This window comes from Lissotriton helveticus, chromosome 12 (assembly GCF_964261635.1).
Source record: "Lissotriton helveticus chromosome 12, aLisHel1.1, whole genome shotgun sequence".
NCBI classification, from domain to species: Eukaryota; Metazoa; Chordata; class Amphibia; order Caudata; family Salamandridae; genus Lissotriton; species Lissotriton helveticus.
The window spans coordinates 572,108,574-572,132,155 of NC_136073.1; the positions used below are offsets into that span (position 1 = coordinate 572,108,574).

The 23,582-nt window shown below is 43.4% G+C and overlaps 1 protein-coding gene across 2 annotated transcripts in view; it reads right to left on the bottom strand.

Moving 5' to 3' along the window:
* Nucleotides 1–23,582, bottom strand: part of CFAP20 (cilia and flagella associated protein 20) — a 455,963-nt gene that overhangs the window by 60,196 nt on the left and 372,185 nt on the right. The window lies entirely within an intron of this gene.

Here is a 23,582-nt window from a genome sequence, read left to right on the forward strand (position 1 = left end):
TCTGCACATCTTAGTCTGATCTAAGGAGCACGTTGTCCATGCTCACCGGACCTTACACCTAGCGATTCCTGGCATCTTCGGTGTTTAGCTTTGCCATGAAGTCTGATTTTCTCTCTATCTCTCAAAGTTATTCTTGCCATCGTCTACCAGAAATGTCACTAGCTTGGAAGATGAGTGTAGAAAAGGCAAAAGAATGCACAGAAGGTGAGGGTCAGTTGACCCTTTTTCCTGCCACATGTAGGGGCATTTTTCAAAAAGGGGAATTAAGAGGAAAAAAGAAAAAGAAAGGTTTTCCATCAGAAAATGCTTGAAAATATTTTCTGTCTAAAAAGTCGTTTAATGAAAGGTTTTAAAAGATTTTTCCTGGGAAAAACAAAAAACGGCTGAGCTCTGTGCTCCACAATCTCACTGACAGGAGTCAGAAAAAGAACCTAAAGCAACCGCCACTGAGAGGGCATGATGGCCTACTAGTGGCAAGTGCTTCCTTAAAGGAGCAGTGTCCGTTTTCCAGCCTCTCTGGGTTGCAGCCTATTTAACTACATTGCCCTCCTTTTCTCTTATATGCCCTGTTTTGTGTAAGAGTTTTTGTTGTCACATTGTAATAATCAATCAATCAATAAAAAATGTCTTGTAGGGCACGACTTATCACCTCGGGGAGTCTCCAGGCACTGGGGTTCTGTGAGCCTCGATCAGATGGCCGTGATGGTCAAAGAGCCAGGTCTTGAGCTTCTTCCTGAAGTCCTCAAGTGAAGGACAGGTGAGTAGGTGGATGGGGAGGTTGTTCCAGGACTTGGCGGCTGTAGGAGAGTAGGCTCTGCTTTCCTATGGTCACCCCACTTTTTTGCTTTTTGCTTCACTGGTTTTCGACTTTAATGTGGCTGTGGGCCTGCTAATCAGACCCACAGCCCTGCTGTTCTCTCTCTAAATTCACACCATGTACTTTAGGTACATCACCAATTGGGAATTGGGTCACTCTTGTGAGTCCCTGTACAGTGTACCATAGGTACCCAGGGCATAGGTGCACCCAAGGCCTACCAGGTGCTGCAGCATATCTTATGCCACACCTGGCTGGCCATCCAAACTGACACAACTGGCTGATCACTCAGCTGGGGCAAGGTTGTGTAATCACCCCTTGCTTAGGTATAGTATTCCTATACCTACCATTATATATAGACACATATGCACCTATAAGTCACTCCTATGGCAGGCCTTAATAATCCTGAAGGCAGAGTGCTTGGTTTTATGTGAGATGAGGCTCTAGCATGAGCTGAGCCTGTCTGCAGCTTTCAGAACCATGTCCTTATAGTTGTTCTATGATATAGCTATATACTTAACTCTGCGGTTGACGGAACATGAAAGGTTTTTGTTGGTACGTTTTAGACTTGGGATTCTTTTTAGAACATTGAGCTTAACAGTTAAAAATGATTGGTCACCCAACATAAGCAAATGCCCCTGCGATGAAATATCCACCCAATCGGACATTCATATTTTATTTTTTTGTAAATTTTATTCTGTACCAAGAGCAAGGTGGATCAAGCCAATTTTAAAGTATATGAACCTCAGACAATGCCGCCCAGCCTTTCTAGCTATCAGGAAATTAGAAGATATATTTACGGTAGCATCTGTCTCTATATTCCTCAGAAACGTTTTTTACTCAAGGAAATCGATAATGTTTTAAAGACCGTTCTTTTAATTGTACTGAGCCTATGTTGTTTTTTAATAACCTATATATATTTTAACTGTCTTACATTGTGTAAATTGTGTATAAACATGTGTTTTATGTACTTTTATGGTTATCAATGTTATATGACCGAATAAAGTCTTTGAACTGAACTGATATAGCCAATCCATATACTCTTAAGTGCATTATAATCCTCGCGGTTGAATGCTAACTTTGGTTTGGCTTTATCAAAACATGTCGTGTAAGGTGTCATACGCTTTGGAATACTACCCCCTCGCCAGTTCTGGCGACGGGGGTAGCATACCACCCTTCTAGAGGGAGAAGACATGTTGTTCCTACTAATCCCGGTTAAAGTTAACCAGAGCCTCAGCATCACAAAATGGATGCTGCTGCCACAGACACAAGTCTGACCTCCTGCTGCTGGGAGTCCTTCCAGCGAGGGAGGCTTGGACAATAGGTTTCCTGTCTTGGGAGGTGCGAGCACCACCCCAGACAGGCCATAGTGTATTGGGGCAGGGAGGGCTGAATGAAATAAGACACTGCCTGGGGCACATCAGGTGTCCCATGCATAGTCCAGTTCAAACCGGTGCTGGGGCACTCCAGCCCCAGCTCTGGCGCGAAACTGGACAAAGGGAAAGGGGTGTAACCACCCCCTTCCTGGGTCCCACCCATAGGAGGGACCTAGCAGTTAATCCAGCCCCTAAATTTGGTATATAGGTAGGAGTTGAGTCCCAAGACTTTAGATTTTATCCCGACTGAAACTTGAAACGAAACTCTGGACCTTCGACATTCTACTCGACATAGAAGACTGAAGAATCTCCCTTGTGGTCAAGGAATGACCACCCTGCACAAGCAGGCACCATCAAGCGATCAACGGTTTGCTTTGTCGACGTTCCCGCCGGAGCCTGAGCACAGAGCCTGACAAGACCCGGACTTCCAACAGCCCGATCCACAGTCACAGCAGAGCTGAGACCCATGGAGGCGATGAGACACGTGGGACCGGCCATCTTGGAAAGCCAGCGAATTGCTTTCCGTGCAACTTCCGAGGCACCCTCGAAGTCGTGCATTGGGGATTGAGAAGCCCCAGCCCCGAGCACGAACTGCACCGAAGATCAGCCCTCCGCACTCCACGAGTTCTGCATGGGGCCCTTCTGCATTTTTCTGCTCGACGCGTCTGTCTGGTCACTTGCCTTTGGCTAGTGGCCTCTGTGACGAAGAAACCTTGAATCTACACTGCTGGTCTGGTTGCTCCAGACTGGCCCTTGCTTCCCTGAAAAGGAAAAGCCCATCAGTCCTTGCTGGTCTGATCAAATAGCCATCTTCGATTCCTGCGTGGGTTGCCTTTGCCAAGGATTGTTGACTCCAATCCGGAAGCTGACACCGCCGACAGCGAGAGCCTTTGTGGGACAGTCCGTATCCAGCTCCTGGTTGTCGTCGACACCTCCTGGTCTACGTGGCTGCAGAGACAAGCTTCACGACATCACCTGATTGCTTCGCGACATCGCCTGGTTCCTTCCTGGTTCCTTCCTGGTCACTGGCTAGTGACCCAGACTCTGTCCCCTCTGCTTTCAGGTACTCTTCATCCTCGATCCGCCCTTGGATCCAACCGGACACTTCCCTCCTGGTCGCCTGCAGCATCTTTCTTCAAGGCTCCATAGGATTCATCGACGAAACCCGACACACTTTGACACCTATGCACCCTGTGGGTGAGGTAACGCGAGTACTCGGTGCTCCTGTGGGTATGTACTATCCTAGTGTCTAACTTTCAAGTAGCTTTCTCCTTGTCCATCCGGAAGTGACCTAAAAGAACTAGTTTCCATTTCTTTCGTTCCCAATCCAACTCTATGGTAACTCGTGTGTGTATAAAGACACGGCACGCGCATCCCGTGGGCCTCTTGCTCCCTATCCTTTGGTAGCACAGCGTAGCCCCAGCGATTCTCCAGGCCCTAGGCCTATCCTTTGTTCGTGACATGGTTCTTATACCACTATTTTAGTATATGGTTTGAAGTGCCCCTAGGGCATTACTGTATTTTGTGCAACTTATTGTAAGTTGATTAAGTATCTTGTTATGTGCTTGTGCCTCTGACCTCATAAAGAGTTCAGAGGATTAATTTAGTAATAAATACATATATATTTTATATATATCCTGTGTGGTGTCCTTTCATTTGGTATTAAAGGGATCGCATATGGTAAAACAGCTGGCTTCACATGCCCTCTTGAGTTTAGCCTAAGACTGCTTTGTCCATGCTACCGCTAGGATAGCTGGTCTATAAGTTTGACTTTAAAACCATCACCATAAGGGTTGTTCGGACTGATACAGGGTGCCCACTAGAATAGTGGACATCACATATCAGGCCAACTTCTCACAGCGGCGAGGAAGGAGAAGGAGCGACCTCTGCAGTGGCTTGTGAGTGTGTTGCCGTAGTCGAGTCGGCTGGAGACGAGGGCCTGGGTGACTGTATTCCTGGCCGAGATGGTAGTGACTGTTTTGATTTAAAATTGTCCCTTTAAAAAAAAAGTAAAACATGACAAACATGGTCAATGTACCTTCAAAAAGCTGTATTTTAGTGAAGGAGAAGGAGCGACCTCTGCAGTGGCTTTGGCGGATGCAGGGGATGAGAGCCAGGGTGAGGGTGGAGGAGCGGATCTCCCTGGTCGATTGGTGGAACATGAAGCAGTTGTTGATGTAGGTGGGTCTGGATTTGTGGAGGGCTTTGTAAGAGTGAGTGAGGAGCTTGAAGAGGTTTCGTTCCCAGACGCAGAGCAAGTGGAGAGCCCTGAGGTGAGGGTAGATGCTGGTTCTTCTGGGAGATCAAGGATGAGTCTTGCTGCTGAGTTCTGGATGGTCTGGAGGTGGTTTAGTAGCTGTATGGTGGTTCCGGCTTAGAGTGTGTTACCGTAGTCGAGTCGGCTGGAGACGAGGGCTTGGGTGACTGTCTTCCTGGTCGAGATGGTAGTGACTGTTTTGATTTAAAATTGTCCATTTTTTTAAAAAGTAAAACATGACAAACCTGGTCAATATAGCTTTAAAAAGCTGTATTTTAGTGAAGGTTTTGATTTAAAATGGCCTTTTCTACAAAGAAATTAAATGAAAATCAGCAAATATAGCTTTAAAGAGGTAGTTATATTTTTTCTTTAAACAAATTGCCTTTTCAAAAGAAAAGTGTACAAATGTATCTCTTGAAAAGTGGGCTCTAGGATCCCCAACATCAGTGGGACTGTTTAGTGCTTTTGATTATCAGTGTCGATCCCCTGAGGAACATATGCTTCCATCTTCACATCAAATATTGATGAACTCTCGTAAGATATTAACATACCTCATACCGCTTGTTTATGGACCCATTTGAAGGTGAAGAGAGTAGTATCTCAGAGTCTGACCAGGTAGCTAATGCACAAAATAAAATCGAAGGCTTAATCACACATACTTTTGGTCTTGCTGGAGGGAATTGTGTGTGTGAAAGGGTTTGGAATCAAATTCGTAATGAACCCAGCAATACTGGGTGCAACATGTAGTTCTCCATTCCGGAAACGAAAACTCTTTCATGATGGTCGGTAACTGAGGGTGGAGATACTGACTGGAATAAGTAACTCTATACTTCCAGATAGTACACATTTCGGAATAGGACTCCTCAAGCCACGAGTTGGCTAGAGAGTAATTTTATGTGGAATTCAGTGCCACCCAAACACAAGGGAGCCATTGTTCACATATGGTCATATTTTCTGTGTGTGGGCATGAGATGGCATGTGTGAGCATTCAATGGTGTGTGAGTATCTGACTGTGTGCACGTCTGACAATGTGCACGTTTCTGTCAGTACCCATGAGTGTCTGACCCTGTGCGTGAATGATGACCATGTGCATGGTTATGCGACTATGTAGCTGAGTTTCTGAGTGGATGTCTTGTATGAGGGTATGATGACATGGGGTTCCAATGCCATCACTATACCTCTGATGGTATGATTAGTTTATGACGGGATGCATGGGTGTCTGATGGTGTGTGAGTATTTATTTCTGGGGGGTGTTTAATGACTGGCTTTGATGTCTGGCAGTGTGCGTGGATGTCAGCCTGTACGTAGGTGTATGTGTGCATGGGTGTCTTTGTATTTCAGAAGTCTGAGTGCATGCTTGGGTGTTTGACAATGTGGATAGGTGTGGATCGTGTGCTTAAGTAGGTATTTGTGTATGTTATGAGTGTGTGTCGCATGCATGGGTATGGGGGATTTTTTTAGGGTACAGATTTGTTAATGTATATCTGAGGTTTTCTGTATATCTTTGTGTGCAGATGTGGGCAGCTCAAGATTTGTGGATGTGGACAGCTCATGATGTGTGTAAGGATTTGATGGTTGATGCATGGGTTTTTGAAAGGGTTGTGTGAATGTTTGATGGTGTATGTATTTGTGGGTGCATATCTGATTATGAGCGTGTGAGCTTCTGATGCTATGGGTGTGTTTTATTTGTGTGTATTGGACGTTTCTCCAAGATTTAGTAAGAATACGTTTTTTTAAAACACTTTATTTGATATGCTTTTAAATATATGTGTAAATAATACTGTTGTTATCTGTGATATAGTTGTATAAAATTAAGATTAAGAGGAACTTCGTTTTGAGGGACTTAAGTTTCAAATGTTTCTCAGCCAACCATGTTTGAGTTATTTATAGTGTTGTGTTGAGAGATTTGATGTCCTCAAGTGAATGGATCTTGATGTAGAGTTGGGTGTTGTCTGTATACATACGGAAATGGATCTTGGACAGACTGAGAAGTTTGGTGAGTGGTTCCATGAAAAGGTTGAAATGTGTGGGTGAAAGGGAAGAGCCTTGTGGCGCTCCTATCGTGACTGGAATGGGGTTGGACAAGGATTGATTGACCTTGAATCTTTGAGATCTATTTTGGAGGAAAGAGGTAAACCAGGTAAGCACAGATCCAGATAATCCCATTCTCTGTTTCAGGAGCTCTAGCAAGTTGTCATGTTTGACGGTGTCAAATGCCGATGACAGGTTGAGTAAGATTAGTAAACAGGCTTTGTTTTGGTCCAGGATTTTTAGAGCGTTGTCAATTATGTGTGTCATGGCTGATTCTGTTTTGTGACCTAAAAATGTTTATGGGGAAGGGCACTCCGTTAGTTCTATAAATCTATGTTAGTTGTCCAAATGTGCTCCAAGCGTGCCGCTGAGGTGCGCGCAATGTCCTAATTGCGCCTAAAACATAAAAAATATACAAGCAAACCAGATTGTCCTCTGCGCACTGTTGCTGTCCCAGTTGGGGGTACCAAAAGTTCAACAAATATAGTGTGAAGAATGCACAATTCGATTTGATTTGTAATCAATAATTTTTTACTTCATTTTTTAATGCTGATGTTCAAATAAAATATTATTCAATTTCATAATATCCAATTTGCTTGTACTTTGCATACGTTTATGGAAGTCCAATATTATACAAGGAAAACTTAAATGCCCAATGCATTTCGGGCCTCGCGGCCCTTCGTCAGGGGCTATACCTGAAAAATGAATGAAGAATACATTTACTCAATTCATCAGATCTCCCATGACATAGGTTGCAGTATCATAACATCCTCAATGCTTAACTTAAAGTCATTCACCTTCTTAAAATGAAATGTCAGAAGAGTTCTTAAACATGTTGTTAATGTGCATGATTTACAAAAAAAACATCATACAAATAATCTTCTCGTGAAAGAAAACGAAATTGTACTATAAAACCTAGAAGAATTGTATCTGATACAACAGTCACATCTGGTTATAACACAATGGTAACACAGTGCTCAGTGAATAAAGAAAGAAAAAAGTTGTATGAAGCTGAAGCCTGGCGGTTACTAGGTCAAAGAATGAAGTGTTTGTAGTTGGTCCCTTCTAAACTGACTTCACTTATAAAACAACCCAAAGTTGTGCAAACAGCGCCTATAAACAAATAAACCCATCAATAAACAATTGCTTTCTCGTTTATGTTGTTTACGATATCACAAATACAAGGCATGTAACTACCAAGTGTTCATAACCCCGAGTCCTCTACCGAATGAAAAAACGCTGTAAATACAAACTACACACCTTGTTTAACAACGGACTGTCCAACGTTGTTACTTTCGTTTAGAAAAAATGACCCATGCTGCTTAACCACGGCGTGTATCGCTGACTTGTCTAAACAAACGAAAATTCAAAACATTACTATGCTTTAACAAAAAGGTTTAATGCCGAGAGGAACCCTCCCGCCTACTTGAAGTATTCCTCCATACCTGAATTCGTGAATTCAGCCGCCCGCTATGTGGCAAACACTCGATCTACGCGACCATCTTGCACGCTAGCGTTCTAAATGCAAAGGCATAGATATAGAAATAGGACTCACTCACTAAGCGCAAGTTCCCGACTCTAAAAAGGCGGCGCGCCATCTTGTGATGTGTAACTGAAATGTAATGGCTCTAGATGATGTGAAAACGTAAACAAAAGTGGAAAAAACATGGAAAAATGTGGATAATATGAAACACTCGTAATTTACAATGTGCGTAAAAGTTCAGTCATGCAAATTTAACAAGACAAAATTATATCAATTAGCATAATCATCACATCCTCTGAACTCAGCGGTGCATGCAATCGGTCTCAGTGCAGTATTTACAAGAAACATCCTAAGTCTACCCTGTCATTGATCCCTTTGGGATCCTGGGTATCTAAGCGCTTTATCCAATATACTTCCTTCTGAAGTAGGCATTTGGTAATGTTTTTGCCAGGTGTGGGGACCACCACTTCGAGGACCTGGAACTTAACTTGAGCAATGGTGTGTCTGTTGAGGTCCCAGTGTACTGCCAAACTGCTGTTTGGATTCTTATTACGAATGGTACTTTTATGTTCAGAAATTCGTGTTTTGATTTTTCGTTCAGTCTTTCCTACGTACAAGAGTCCGCAGGGACATTTAATGGCATAAATTACGTTTGTTGTGTTGCAATCCGCATTATGTTTGGTAATGATTGTTTCCCCCGTGTGAGGGTGTTTGACATTGTTAGTTACCATGACATTATTGCATTGAACGCAATTCTAACATTTTCTCATTCCTCTGTGCGTGATTGCAGTTTCTCGCGATTTGCTTTTAAGTAGTTCCTTGATATTAAGGGATCTCTTGTAAGCAAACATTGGAGTCTTGGAAAACATGTTGTTGAAATCAGGCTCATTTCTCAGGAGTTCCCAATGATGATTAATGCTTTTTTTGATTTCGTTGGAGCTTGTCGAAAATTTTGAGACAAAAACTTGTCTTGTTTCTGTGGGTTTAGCTTTAGTCTCAAGCAAGGATACTCTCCTGTGTTCCTGCACCTTAATTCTTGTTTGTTCCAACAAAATTTTGGGATATTTCTTGGCTGTATACTTGGAAACAATCATATCTAGATTAGCATTGAGTGAATCATCGTCTGAACATATCCGCTTGACTCGCAACATTTGTGAGTATGGTAAGTTATTGATGAGGTTCCTGGAATGAAAGCTATCAAACATCAATGCCGTGTTTTTATCTGTGGCCTTGTGATATACTTCAGTTTGAAAAGAATCGTTCTCAATTTTCACCTGTACATCTAGAAAGGAAATGCACTGATTCTCTATGTTCTTCGTGAATTGTATGTTTTCATCATAAGTGTTCAACTGAAGTATTTTTTGTTCCAACAAACCCCTAGAATTGTGCCAAATCAAAAAAATGTCATCAATGAAACGACAATATAAGGAAATATTGTCGATCCAGTCCTTGTCTGTTAGTAAGAACATTTCTTCATATCTCGCCATATAGGTGTTTGCATATGCCGGTGCTCCAGATTCTTCACACTATATTTGTTGAACTTTTGGTACCCCCAACTGGGACAGCAACAGTGCGCAGAGGACAAGCTGGTCTGTTTTGTGACCTGCCTGGAAGCCTGACTGGTATTGGTTAAGCAGGTTAATTTGTTCGATGTGGTTGTTAAGCTGCGTGTGAACACATTTTTCCAGGAGCTTGGCTAGAGTGGGGATGTTAGATATCGGGCGATAGTTATTTAAGTCCAATGGGTCAGCTGTTGGTTTCTTTAAGATAGGGAATACCTGACCTGATTTCAGGATTTCTGGGATGGTTCCTTGAAGGAGGGAGGTATTTCCAATCTTGGTCCAGAGAGGTAGTAAAAGTGGAATGAAGTTTTTAAGTTGTCAGCAGGAAGCTGGACTGTGAAGTGGCTGGAGGGATTCAAGGCGGTTAGCGTCTTTAGTATAGTATCTTCACTGTAAGTGTTGAAGTAGGGCCAGGTTGCGTTATTTTGAAGGTTGAATTTTGTAGGGCATTTGCCTGGGGCACCTGTCAGTGGCAACGAGGAGTTCTTTTGCATGTCTGTAAGGGATAAAAGATCATTGAGTAAGTTGGTTTTTATAGATTCTAATTTCGTAGCGAAAAAGGAGGCAAATTCCTCACAGTTGGGTAGAGTGTCAGGGATAGACCTGGGGTGGGTGCACTCTTGGTTTGGGCTTTGATTAGATCGACTAGTTTTTTGGGTACGGTTCTTGGCTTGGTCTAGATGATTACTGAAGAAGTCAGTTTTAGATCTTCTGATCTTTCTAAAGTAGGAGTTTCTGGTGATTCTTAGTAACTTATTAGCTGAAGGTGCGATCTCCACCGTCGTTCAATTACTCTGAACTTCTGTCTTCATTTAGCCTACCATCATACCAGGGATTTGAGTCTTTTGTGGTGGTTCTTTTCAATTGTAGAGGGGCTATTTTATCTGGGATAATTAGGCAAATAAATTAAATGATATTTTAATTAATTGCTAACTTTTATTTCATGTATAATTGTTTGCCTATTTTATTAGGCAATTTAAATTTTATGTTTATTAAGTGTACTCTTATTAATTTTTTCTTCCATAATGCAGGTAATAATATTTTTTTTAATTTATATTATTTTACGGTGTTCTTTTTTAGGGTAGTAGGTAGAGAAATGTTTTAGGTGAAAATATTTTTTGTCTTTTTTAAAGTGTTAATTTTCTCATTTCTAATCCAAACTTTGTATTTTTGTGTTTAATTTTATTTTTTATATTTAATGATTAAATATATTATTTTAGAAATATTTACAAATTTATGTTTTTGTCTATATTTAAATATTTTATTTAAAAAGAAAATTGGAGTGGGAATAGTAAATCTGATCCCTCCAAAGTCCAACATATTTCCTACTTTTGCTTTCTTGGAAGTAGGAATAATAAATCTGTCTCTTCCAAAGTCCAACACTTTCCCTAGTGCTGCAAAGATTGGAATGGGGTAGTAAACCAGACTCCTTCAAAACCCAACACTTTCCATACCGTTGCTTAGATTAGTGGAATGTTACCCCTCCAAAGTCAAACTCTTTCTTTACTGTTGCTAAGATTGGAGTGGGAACAGTAAAGCTGATCACGCCAAAGCCCAACACTTTCCCTAATTTTGATTACATTGGAGAAGGAATAGTATAGCAACCCCCTCTAAAGTCCTACACTTTCCCAAGTGTTTTGCAGATGATAGTGGGAATAGTAAGGGCCTGACTTTGGCAGAGTGAGTCGGCACATCACCGCCCGCTCCCACACTGCCAAAGCTTACTGCTGGCTGCCCATCAGATTACACGTTTTCTCGTTGACTGGCTGGCGGTCTTATGGTGTTCCCACGGTGGTGCCTATTAAAAAGGCACTGCAATGGGAAGTGCAAAGCAAGTTCCTGTACGGCATGGACTGTTAAGTCCATGCTGTGCAGGAACTGGGCTTGCATGCAGACGGAAGGCACACCATGTGCCTCCTGCATGCACCCCCATGGCCCTGAGGCACCAGGAGGGCCTATGGGGCTCTCTTAGTTGCAGCACTGCAAGCTTTTTCATGGCAGGCTCACCACCATGAAGTGACCCTTTTTACTGCTTGAACTCTACCCCACAGTGACAAGTCCAAAATGTTACATTTATCAAAATCACGTTTGCATCTGAGTAAATAAGGGACTTATATTATCCGTGACCATGTCTTCTGTTCCCTTGTTCACAATACCTAAATATTTTAAATGAGAAGGTTACCAATGGAAGGGATAATCTTGTATCACAGATTTTGAGATGACATCTGATATAGGGAGTGCTTCACTCTTGTCCCAGTTAATTTTATACCCAGAAAAGGAGAAGTTTTCTATGATTTGAAGTAGTGATGGTATTGATCGTGATAAGTCAGTAATGGTCAGTAAAATGTCGTCTGCATAAAGATAAAGTTTAGATTCTCCCACCAGGAGAGGGATACCAACAACAGATGTTGACTGACGGATTGCTGCTGCCAAAGGTTCAATAGCAAGTAGGAATAGAAGAGATGACAAGGGTCAACCCTGGCGAGTTCCGCTGCTGATTGTAAATGCATCAGAACCCCCCCCCCACACACATAATTAACTAAAGCGGTAGGTTGTTCATATGGCAATCTTACTTTATTGATAAATTGATCCCCCAATCCAAATTGTTCTAAAATGTTAAATAAATATGTCCATTCTACTCGATCAAATGCCTTTTCGGCATTGAGTGATAATGCTATGGCATAATTCTGAAGTATTTTGGCAACATGAAGGGTATGGGCTAGCGAACACAAGTGATTTCTAGAAGAACGTCCAGGTATAAACCCACTTGGGAATGGTTAATTAGGGAAGGGATGACTCCGCGGAGAGAAGAGGCAAGAATACTGGCCAAGATTTTTATGTCACAATTAAGGAGCGATATAGGATGATAACTGCTACAGAGCAGTGGATCTTTTCCCTGTTTGGGCAGGACTGCAATTACTGCTTTATTAGAAAGACTTCCTAAAGAAGATGTATGTTCAGCCTCTTGAAATACAGCATGTAAACAATCTACCACGCTATCTCCTGACCAACGATAAAATTCTGCAGGGAATCCATCCTCTCCTGGGGCTTTATGATATGGAAGTTTTGCTATAGCTTGTGATATCTCCACTTTACTAATTTCTGTATTTAAGAGAGCTCTATCTTCTGCATAGAGGAGAGGTAAATCGATTTCTGCAAGAAAGGATATCATTTTGTCATGATCTATATGGGTACTTGGGGTATTAAGAGATTCATAGTAAGCAGCAAATTCATTAACTATATCCTGAGGGCGGGTCAACATGTTACCTGTAGACGATGTTAGGGCTGGAATAGCCATGGCAACTTCTCTTTGTTTCAATTGTGCTTCCAAAAGCCTGCCCACATTTTCTCCCTGTTCATAATGCCTCCCTTTCATTTCTTGTAAAGCATATTCAGCCATGGTGGTGATAAGACCACTCAGTGCCATACAGGCTTTTTCTAAAGATTTACGGTTTTGTAAGGTAGGTTTTTTAGTGTATAATCTGGTGAAAATGTGCAATATCTTGCTCCAGTTCTTTCTGTTGAGTAGCATTTTCCCTATTGACCTGGGCTGCATCCCGCATAAGTTGCCCCGAATAGTAGCCTTAGCAGCAGCCCACATAATCCCACCAGAAGTCACAGTACCTTGATTTAAGAAAAGGTAATTGTGAAGATGATACTGTAATTGTGTTTTGCCGTTAGGTGTTTTGTGGCGTTGAATATTCATCCTCCAAGGTTTGCGACCTGGTCTGGTCATCCCTGTTTGTAAAGTAATAACACTGGGGAATGATCAGACATTTATGTTGCCAAAATGTGGGATTCCTGAACTGATTGGACTATACTTTGAGAGATTAAAAAATAGTCCTGCCGAGAAAGAGTGCCATGAGTGGGGATTGTAAAGGTGTATTCATTATCATTTGGGTGTCAGAGACGCCAGTGATCTACAAGACCGTTATATTATATCATTCATAAGTGCTCTATCTGCAGCATTATGCTTATCAAGAGGACCTGTCCTGTCAAGAACCGAATCTCTCACCAAATTCCAATCACCTCCAATAAGGTATTGTGAAGCATGAATCTCTGACAACAAGCGATTCAAATGCAAGAGGAAGGATTTTTTGGGACCTGTCGGGGCGTAAACTGATCCCACACAGATGAACAAGTTACTTACCTTCGGTAACGCTTTTTCTGGTAGATACAATATCTGCCTGTGGATTCCTCACCTTGTGAATATCCCCTTGCGTCAGCAACATTAGGAAATTCTTTTTGTAGCTTCGCGCCGACGTTGACTTGGACGTCATAGAGACACGGTATCGCACGCGACTCCGCTGATGTCACCGACGCCTACAATAGGCCCACGCCGGCGTGATGACATCAGTTTCGCCCTTTTTCCGTGCCTTCGAGGCACACGGACGGACCAATGACAGTAGACATATACACAGTATACGCAGTACAAATATCAAGGTAACACACACAGTGTGAAGCAAATGCAATAAAACATTTGAAATAAACAACTCCTTGACAATAAAATAAATACATTACAGAAACTCTGGTATAGAAGAGTGGACAACGGGGAGGCGGGTGGGTCAGTGAGGAATCCACAGGCAGATATTGTATCTACCAGAAAAAGCGTTACCGAAGGTAAGTAATTTGTTCTTCTGATAGATACATCTGCCGTGTGGATTCCTCACCTTGTGAATAGAGTCCCACAGCAGTCCCCACTCCCGGAGGAGGGAGTCCACTCTTCTAAACCAGGAAATCCTGGAGGACAGAGCGCGCAAAGTGGCCGTCCCTCCTCACTTCGGAATCCAAGCAGTAATGCTTCGCGAAAGTGTGGAGGGAAGACCAAGTTGCCGCCCTACAAATATCCTCTACAGGAACACCTCTAGCCAAAGCTGAGGTTGAAGACTTAGCTCTTGTAGCATGAGCCCTTATACCCTCTGGTGGTTCCTTACCGGCCAAAGAGTAGCAGATATTTATACAGAGGACGATCCATCTTGACAAAGTTCTTTTAAGGACCACTCTTCCTCTTTTGCAGCCAGCAAACCCAATGAAGAGCTGATCATCCAAACGATAGTCTTTAGATCTGTCCAAGTAAAAGGACACCGCCCTTTTGGGGTCCAGGCGGTGCAACCTCTCCTCCTCCTTGGAAGGGTGTGTGGGAGGATAAAAGGTAGGGAGGGTAATGGATTGACCAAGGTGGAAAGGAGTAACCACCTTTGGAAGAAAAGCAGCCCTGGTCCTAAGAACAATTCGATCAGCATGAATGGTCAAGAAAGGGGGCTTGGAACTAAGAGCTTGAAGCTCACTTACCCTCCTTGCAGAGGTTATTGCAACGAGGAAGACTGTCTTAAGAGTCAAAAGCCTCACAGGACATTTGTGAAGAGGCTCAAAAGGAGCACCCATCAAAAAGGTCAAGACAATATTTAAGTCCCACTGAGGCACAATAAAAGGAACAGGAGGGAACTTATTTGTGAGACCCTTTAAAAACCTTAAAACTACAGGAGATTTGAAAAGAGATGACTGATCAGGCAAACAGAGAAAAGCCGACAGCGCAGAAATATAGCCCTTAACTGTGGCAACAGCAAGCCCTTGCTGCGCCAGAGAAAGGGCAAACTGGAGAACATCAGACAAATGGGCTCTCAAAGGGTCAATAGATTTCCCCCAACACCAAGAGACAAATTTTGACCATCTATAAGAATAGATGGACTTAGTGTAGTCACGCCTGGCCGACAAGATGACATCCACCACGTCAGGCGGGAGAGAAAAGGAACTCAGGTTGCCCCGTTCAATCTCCAGGCATGAAGGTGTAATGTCTGGAGGTGGGGGTGTAGAACCTTCCCCTCCATCTGAGAGAGGAGGTCTGCCCTGAGAGGGAGACGGAGCGGCGGGTGAGAGGAGAGGTGGAGAAGATCTGTATACCACACCCTTCTTGGCCAGTCCAGGGCGACCAATATGACTTGGGCCCGGTCTTGGCGAATCTTACTCAGAACCCGAGAAATCAAAGGTATGGGAGGAAACGCGTAAAGGAGTTGATTTCCCCAACTCAACTGAAACGCGTCCCCCAAGGCTCCTTGCATCGGAAACTGGAGACTGCAGAATGACAGGCAGTGAGCATTCTCGCGAGTGGCGAACAGGTCCACCAGAGGAGTCCCCCACGTCCGAAAGACATGACGAACCACCTCCGGGTGAAGCCTCCACTCTTGGTCGGCGGAGAACTGCCGACTGAGACTGTCTGCACGAACGTTCAGAACTCCGGCCAGATGATTTGCCATCAGACAAATCTGATGGTCCTGAACCCAGGACCAGAGACGCAGAGCCTCTCTGCAGAGACACTGTGACCCCACTCCTCCCTGTTTGTTGATGTACCACATCGCGGTCGTGTTGTCCGTCAGGACCTGGACCGAACGACCGCGAAGGGAAGTGAGGAAGGCCTTGAGCGCCAAACGTATCGCCCTCAATTATAGAAGGTTGATGTGAAGTAACCTTTCCTCTGGAGACCAAAGACCCTTGACCTCCAGATCCCCCAGATGAGCACCCCACCCTAGAGTGGATGCATCCGTTATCACTGTGGCCACAGGAGGAGGCAACTGAAAAGGCTTCCCCTGAGACAGGTTGCCTTCCATGCCGCACCAAGACAGATCCGCCGCAGCTTCTCTGGAGATCCTCACTGACTCCCTGAGATCTCCATTGTGCTGATACCACTGCCTGCGGAGGCACCACTGGAGTGCCCTCATGTGCCAGCGTGCATGGTTGACCAACAGAATGCATGAAGCCATCAGACCGAGCAGGCGAAGGACCTTCAGGACTGGAACGACCGCTCCATTGTAAAATAAAGGAATCATTTCCTGTATGTCGCGAATCCTTTGAGGAGGTGGGAATGCGCGACATACAGTTGTGTCCAGTACAGCACCTATGAACAGGTTGCGCTGGGAGGGCACCAGGTGAGACTTGGGTACATTTAACGAAAAACTCAACCTGTACAACAACTGGGTTGTCTCTTGCAGATGATGAAGCACTCTCTCTGACGACTCTGCTTTGATCAGCCAGTCGTCCAAATAGGGGAATACTGGAATCCCCAACCTTCTGAGATGCGCCGCCACTACTGCCATCACCTTGGTGAAGACTCGAGGCGCAGTAGTAAGCCCAAACGGAAGGACCGCAAACTGATAGTGCTGCGATCCCACCGTAAAACGGAGATACTTCCTGTGCGACTTCAGGATTGGGATGTGAAAATACGCATCCTGCAAGTCGAGTGACACCATCCAGTCTTCTTCTAGCAGCGCTTGAAGAACCTGAGCAAGGGTGAGCATCTTGAATTTCTCCTGTTTCAGATAGAGATTCAAGATCCTGAGATCCAGGATTGGACGAAGTCTGCCATCCTTCTTGGGAATCAGGAAATACCAGGAGTAGCATCCCGGACCCCTTTCCTGCTCTGGGACCACCTCTATCGCACCCTTTCTTAACAGTGTCTGCACTTCCTCCTGCAGAAGTAACAGATATTCCTCGGTGCAAAAACCTTGGCAAGGCGGGTAATTGGGAGGGAATTCCCGAAAGGGAAGGGCATACCCATTTTCTACAAGATTGAGAACCCAAAGATCTGATGTAACCGAGTCCCAATCCCGTAGAAAGTGGGTAAGCCGACCCCCCACCCGACCCGCATGATCCTGAATGGCGGATCTAGGGCTGCTTTTCTGTGGCTGGGGGGTTGGAGGAGGTGGAGGAGGAAGAGGCTTGACGCCCTCGAGGACGTGCCCTTTGCTTTCCCCTGTATGACCTATACAAGGTATTTTGCTGCTGCTGCTGTTGTTGCTGCTGCTGACCTTGTCTATAGGTAAGAAAAGAAGAGCGTCAAAAACCTCTGAACTTTCTGGTCGTTGAACCTCTTACTTGAAGACCAAGAGATCTAGCAGTTGCTCTGCTGTCTTTAAATCTCTCTAAGGCTGTATCTGCCTTCTTGCCAAAGAGTCCAACTCCATCAAATGGTAGATCTAACAGTGCAGACTGCACATCCGCAGACAAATCCGAGGATTTCATCCAAGCTGATCGTCTTGTGGCAACCGCAGTGCCCATGATCCGTGCCACAGAATCTGCAGTATCTAGACCGCTCTGGATAACTTGACGAGCTGCCGCTTGAGTATCAGATAACACCTCCTCAAAGTCACCCCTGCAGTCTTCTGGAACTTTTGGAATCAACAAACGCATTGAGTCCATAAGTGCGTGCACATACCTCCCCATGAGACAAGTGGCATTCGTTGACTTTAACGCCATACTTGCGGAGGAGAAAGTTTTCTTGGACACTTGATCCTGCTTCTTGGCCTCCTTGTCACCAGGCACTTGGGGAAAAGCACCAACCGACTTTTTAGAGCACGCAACCTGAATCACCAGGCTTTCAGGAGAAGGGTGAGATGATAAAAAGGCAGGATCTTCGGGAGCCACCCTATATCTCCTCGCCACACTTTTTGAGACAGCAGGAGCAGAAAGAGGCTTTTTCCACACCTCCATAATAGGTTCAGTTAATGCCTCATTAAATGGGAGTAACGGTTCCACAGCTGAGCTTGGTGAATGGAGTACTTCTGTAAGCAGATTTGACTTAAACTCAACAGTTGGTAATGTCAAACCTAAAAGTCCTGCTGCCTTCCCCATTACCACGTGATATGGTTGGACATCCTTAGAAGGTGTATCCGGACCTGATGGCAACTCCCACTCTGGGGAAAAATCAAGGCCACTAGCATCAGCCAGCTCTTCGAAACAATCCTCATCCAGTTCACCTTCTTCCAAGTCTGGGTGAGACTCGTAATACCTCCGTTCCTCCAGGAGGCGTTGTGCTTCCCTTCTGGACCTCTCCTTTACACGGATCGCAGTCGGATCCACCACCAACTCTGACGGAGCCGACGTCGGTACAGAATCCGAAGGCTTAGATGGATGCTCCAAAGACCTGCTTGGAGCGGGCGACGCCGGTACCGGAGTCGTCGACTTCGGTCCAGCCGGCGTCGACCTCGGCGGAGCCGGGTACTGCCACAGCGGCGTCGCGGCTGGCATATACGGCATGAAAGGTGCCGGGTCATAAGAGTGTGGAACACCCAAATTAAATGCCATTGGACCCATGGGACCCGAAGGTGCACCAGAGGGGTACCATGATCTCGAGAATACACCATACATAGTGTTCAGGAATGCTGATGGATCCTGACCTGGTGCAGGAAAAGGTGGATGATCACCCTCAGGCTGATCTCGAGGCAGATTCGAATCCGGCTCTTCAACAGGCGCCGATTCTTCTTCCTCATTAGGAACTTCCTCTACCTCTTCTTGAGCCGGAGACGGCGTCGGAGTCGGATTGGAAACCGGAGTCGGAGATTGAACTTGTGACTCCGAAGGCGAGGCCTCACCTTCCCGATCCGAAGCCTCTTGCGGTGGGATCACCTTCGATCTAATCTTCTTGGGCGATCTCGACTTCGAGCCCGACTTCTCACCCAAATGACGCCGAGACTCATGTCTCCTTTTCTTGTGCTTCTTATGCGACCTCGAAGCATGATCTGACAAGGACTTCGAAGCCGATGCCTCTCGAGAACTTGACTTTGATTTTGACCTCGAACTCGACTTCCTCAAGCGGGATCTTGAAGCCTTCCTTACTTTATCGGCTTTCAGCTTCGCTACAAGAAGTTTGGTCTCCCTCTCTCGCAGGGCCTTTGGGTTCATTTTTCGGCATGACGAACATCCATCCACGTCGTGGTCGGAGCTTAAACACCAAATACAGTCCTGGTGTGGGTCCGTAATGGACATCCTTTTCCCACACTCTCTGCAGGGTTTAAATCCAGTCTTCTTTGTCGACATTTTAGGGAGACAAAGAGGCAAGAGAACAAAGAAACGAGGAAAAAAAGTAACAGAGCTATCAAAAGCTACTGAGTATCCCGAAACCGTTAGCGTTGACGACGCGGAAAAAAGGGAACTGATGTCATCACGCCGGCGTGGGCCTATTGTAGGCGTCGGTGACGTCAGCGGAGTCGCGTGCAATGCTGTGTCTCTATGACGTCCAAGTCCACGTCGGCGCGACCTACAAAAAGAATTTCCGAATGTTGCTGACGCAAGGGGATATTCACAAGGTGAGGAATCCACACGGCAGATGTATCTATCAGAAATGGGTATCTCGACTACGTAACTTAGCAAAGACATAGCAGCCGTCAGGATCTTCCCATGTTTTGGATACCATCTCTGGAAGGGGGTTTTCGAATGAGGATAGCCACATCACATTTAGGTGTAGGTCCTGCATCCGAGGAACTATCATCATGTACACTGCTGTGGAAAACCTTTCCCACCCAATCCCCACACAATTTCTTTGATTCAAGTTTGTCAAGATGTGTCTCTTGAAGTAGAGCCACATCTACTTTTTTGGATTCAAGTTAAGAGAGGACTTTTTCCTCTTAATGTAATGAGTTAAACCATGAACATTCCATGATATTGCGCATAAGGCATGAGAAACAACCATGTTTATAAGAGTACTAGGGGTTTCGTTTTACTGTGCTGTTTTTGTTCTCAAAAAAGATAATGGAGATTGAGATCCCAAATAGAAGGAGAAAGTGAATTAGGTAGGAATAGGTTTTCAGTGACCAATACAACATGTGTTAATTTACTAGCCAATGAAAAGAAATGTGTTATATAGAAAAAATACAAATATATGTTCAATTACAATATAATGGTATATAGAGTACCACAATATTAGAACTTTAACCCCGGGTCTGGGTTCACAAGAGCACCGCTCCAGGCAGGGCCCCCGCCAGGAGTATATATCAAAGGTCAGGACTTTTTATAAAAGGTGTGCGAATCTAGGGAATGCAATTAAGCTTAGGGAGATCCATGAAAGGAAAGGCCAAGTACAATAAAACATCTAATCAGTCATGTGCAGAATATATAAAAAAAAAGAATCTAGAAAATAGGTTAAAGGGATATACATGCCAATAATATAAAATAATAAGAACATTTCAGTTAAAATATAGCATAAAAGACATAAAATATATTAGATTACATTCATAACTATAAATATAATGTAGTAGACATATTTATAAAAGATTGCAAATAGAATATATTTCAGATGACAATGAATCTACCAATTAAATACATTTGGAAAGATGGGCAGAAAAGAAAGTATTGTCCAATAAATAATATCAATGATGAATAATAAAATAATTCATGCAATGAACATTCATCCTAAGTGTAAAGGCTAATGTATGCATATAGAGAGTGAGAAATTAATTATAATCAGATTTTAATGTTAAGGGGTTTATCTCTAAAGAACCCTGTTGCTATCTATGGGAGATGTTAAATAATCTCCAATTTTCAATAGATTAAGAAAGTGTGTTCCTATAAAACTGTAAAAATATCATGCATAAGAAAGTACAAATCTTGACAGTAAATATTATATAGTAAATACAACTTTATAATAATTAATATAATAGGTAAATAAGTAAATTCCAGATCTTAAGGTGACTAAAATTAAATTCATATAAACATTATATTTGAAACTTTGACAACAATCATAAGGAAGTTAATAGAGAAATAGTGTGAACGATACTCATCTGATGCATATGGAGGGATCACTTATTCTGAATAATGAAAGGTGGTTGTTTCTCTATGAATCATGAATATAGAAATCACAAGCTAACATTTTAATTTACAATAGGAGAAACATGACATTGAGGACTATTCTCCATCTGAAGGGGATTTTAAAGGAGAACAAGATTTGTCTAGGGTGAAATTAGATACTGTCTGCAAAGCTGAGGTTTTATCTTCTTGTGTACAATTCAATCTCTCGGATTCTCTGCCACATTGACAAACTTCACCCGGGATTCGACGTCTGTTATCTACAAGGTGGTGAGTAGGTTGAAGACTTTGAGGAATCTGAAGCATAGATGAAGGTTGTGTGTCCATATCCTGCATCTTCATCTCATCTAGGAAATGTCGTAACTCTTCTGGGTTCTAGAAGTCCCTTGAATCATCATTCTTGGTGACACGGAAAAAGGCAGGATCAAACAAACCATATTTGGTGTCCATTTTCCATATTTGAGGCCGCATAGATAAAAATGTTTTCCGCTGTTCATTAGTTTCTCTAGAAAAGTCAGCTGCCATTCTGATTTCATGACCTTCATAGCAGTAAGAGCTCTGTGTACGTGCCACTGTAAATAATTGTCTAGCCTGATCGTGCCTCAAAAAACAGGCTATGAGGGGTCTTGGGCAAGTATCTAGGCCTTTACATATAGGACCAAGACGGTGTGCACGTTGAATTTCAAGCAATTGGATCAAAATGAATACCAACCATTTGGAAGAGAATATCACATAAAAAGTTTCTAGTATTCTGGCCTTCAATTTTCTCTGGAAAACCAAAGAAACGAATATTGTCGCTCCTACTGCGATCTTCCAAATCAACCAGCTTGCTAACGAGAAACAATAATTATTGATCTCTACTTTGTACTGAATCAAGTTTATTTTCAACCTTTGCCAGGCATTGTTCCAGACCTTCTGTTTTAGTATGACACTGCACTATATCTGCTCTTATTAATTTAGCCTCTGATACAAGGGAAGAAATGTTAATGTCCATGTCCGTCAAACACCAACTAAAAGTTGAAATTTCTTATAAAAGACGGTCCATAGTATCTCCTGGTAATGCAGTTTAAGTAGTACGGCGTTGATTAGTTGACGGTGAGGTAGAGCTCTTTGCAGACATAGTATTTGGTTGCTTAAGTCCGTCAACAAATAGTAGCTGTTTGTAAGATGTGTGCTTGTTCTTATTATTAGGCATTACCTAAAATTTTTGAAGAGATAAAAATAACAAGGTAAACTTGTTGGTAGGGATGAAGTAGTTTGTAATTACTTAATGTTCTTTGACAGGATGTCAGGCATATAGACTGTTGTAAACTTTAGTTGGATTTAAACAACCCAGTATCTGAGCTTTGCCAAACTGTTATTGTGAGTTGTCAGGGTCAAGTTGGGAAGCGGTAACTTTGTATTGATGAGGTAAACAGTGTCAGAATTCTTCGCTGAAAAACCTCATTTCCCAGAGGTAGACATCTGAACACTTAATATTTACTCAAGAACCGTGAATGCATGAGACAGACTTCATGACAGAGGTTGACGAAAGACCATGAAAGGTAGTACTCAGTATAACAGAATAATACTTTTGTTCTACAATATTTAAAAGGTACCAACAAGGTGTTATGAGGGCTTGCAACTACTGAGTCTCTGTGCACAAATAGCTGCAGTGATGCGAGGAAAACCTCAATAAACTAATACTTGTTAAGGCGGATCTATCAAGCTTCAGATACAGCTCCAAGTGGACTTCGTTTATCCTTGCCCACAGTCAAAGGTAATTTGTATGTAAATTCCAGCAAACTACATATCGTAAAAAGACAAATGTCAGTTCTCAATTTATTGACCCAAAAGACATGCTGGCATGAACCAGAGCAAGTTTTTCTGAGGAAACAATCGTAGAAATAATTGTCCGTCTGAGAATAAATTGTTGCAATACTGCGGAGCTGAACGCAGGCACTCCTCTGAGCAGATTTATCTTCATTGTAAAAGCTCTTAACATCAATAATATCCTAAAAGGGTGAAAATACCTTGTGACTGAAAAGCCTCTGCTTATTCTGTAAAAGCCTCAAAAAGAGGTCACCAGCAGACAAAAACACATGCCAGGCATGGCTGCGTTATTCAGCCTGCTCGGGAGCGTCTCACTGTTGGTCCCGGATTCGCTGTAAGTAACTCTGCCTCCGTATGGGTGCCAACCCGGAGCGGAGCGCCTCGTTTAGGCGGCCATCTACCTTGCCAGATCACGCCCCTCAAGCAGACAATTTCTAAGCAAATCCAATGCTATTATGTCATATGCATCCCTGTGTGGGTGTGAGGGGTAGATGGGATTGGGATTGTTTGCCAACTCTACAATAGCATTAACACGTCTGCATCGCTCAGTGGTCTTCGGATCTACTGGTGACTAAGAAAGCCGATGTCGGCATAGTTTGTTCCTTTTGCAATGCCAATCAAAAGAATTGAACCATAAAAATGCAACTTATTTTTAAATCGGTATGGGATTTCT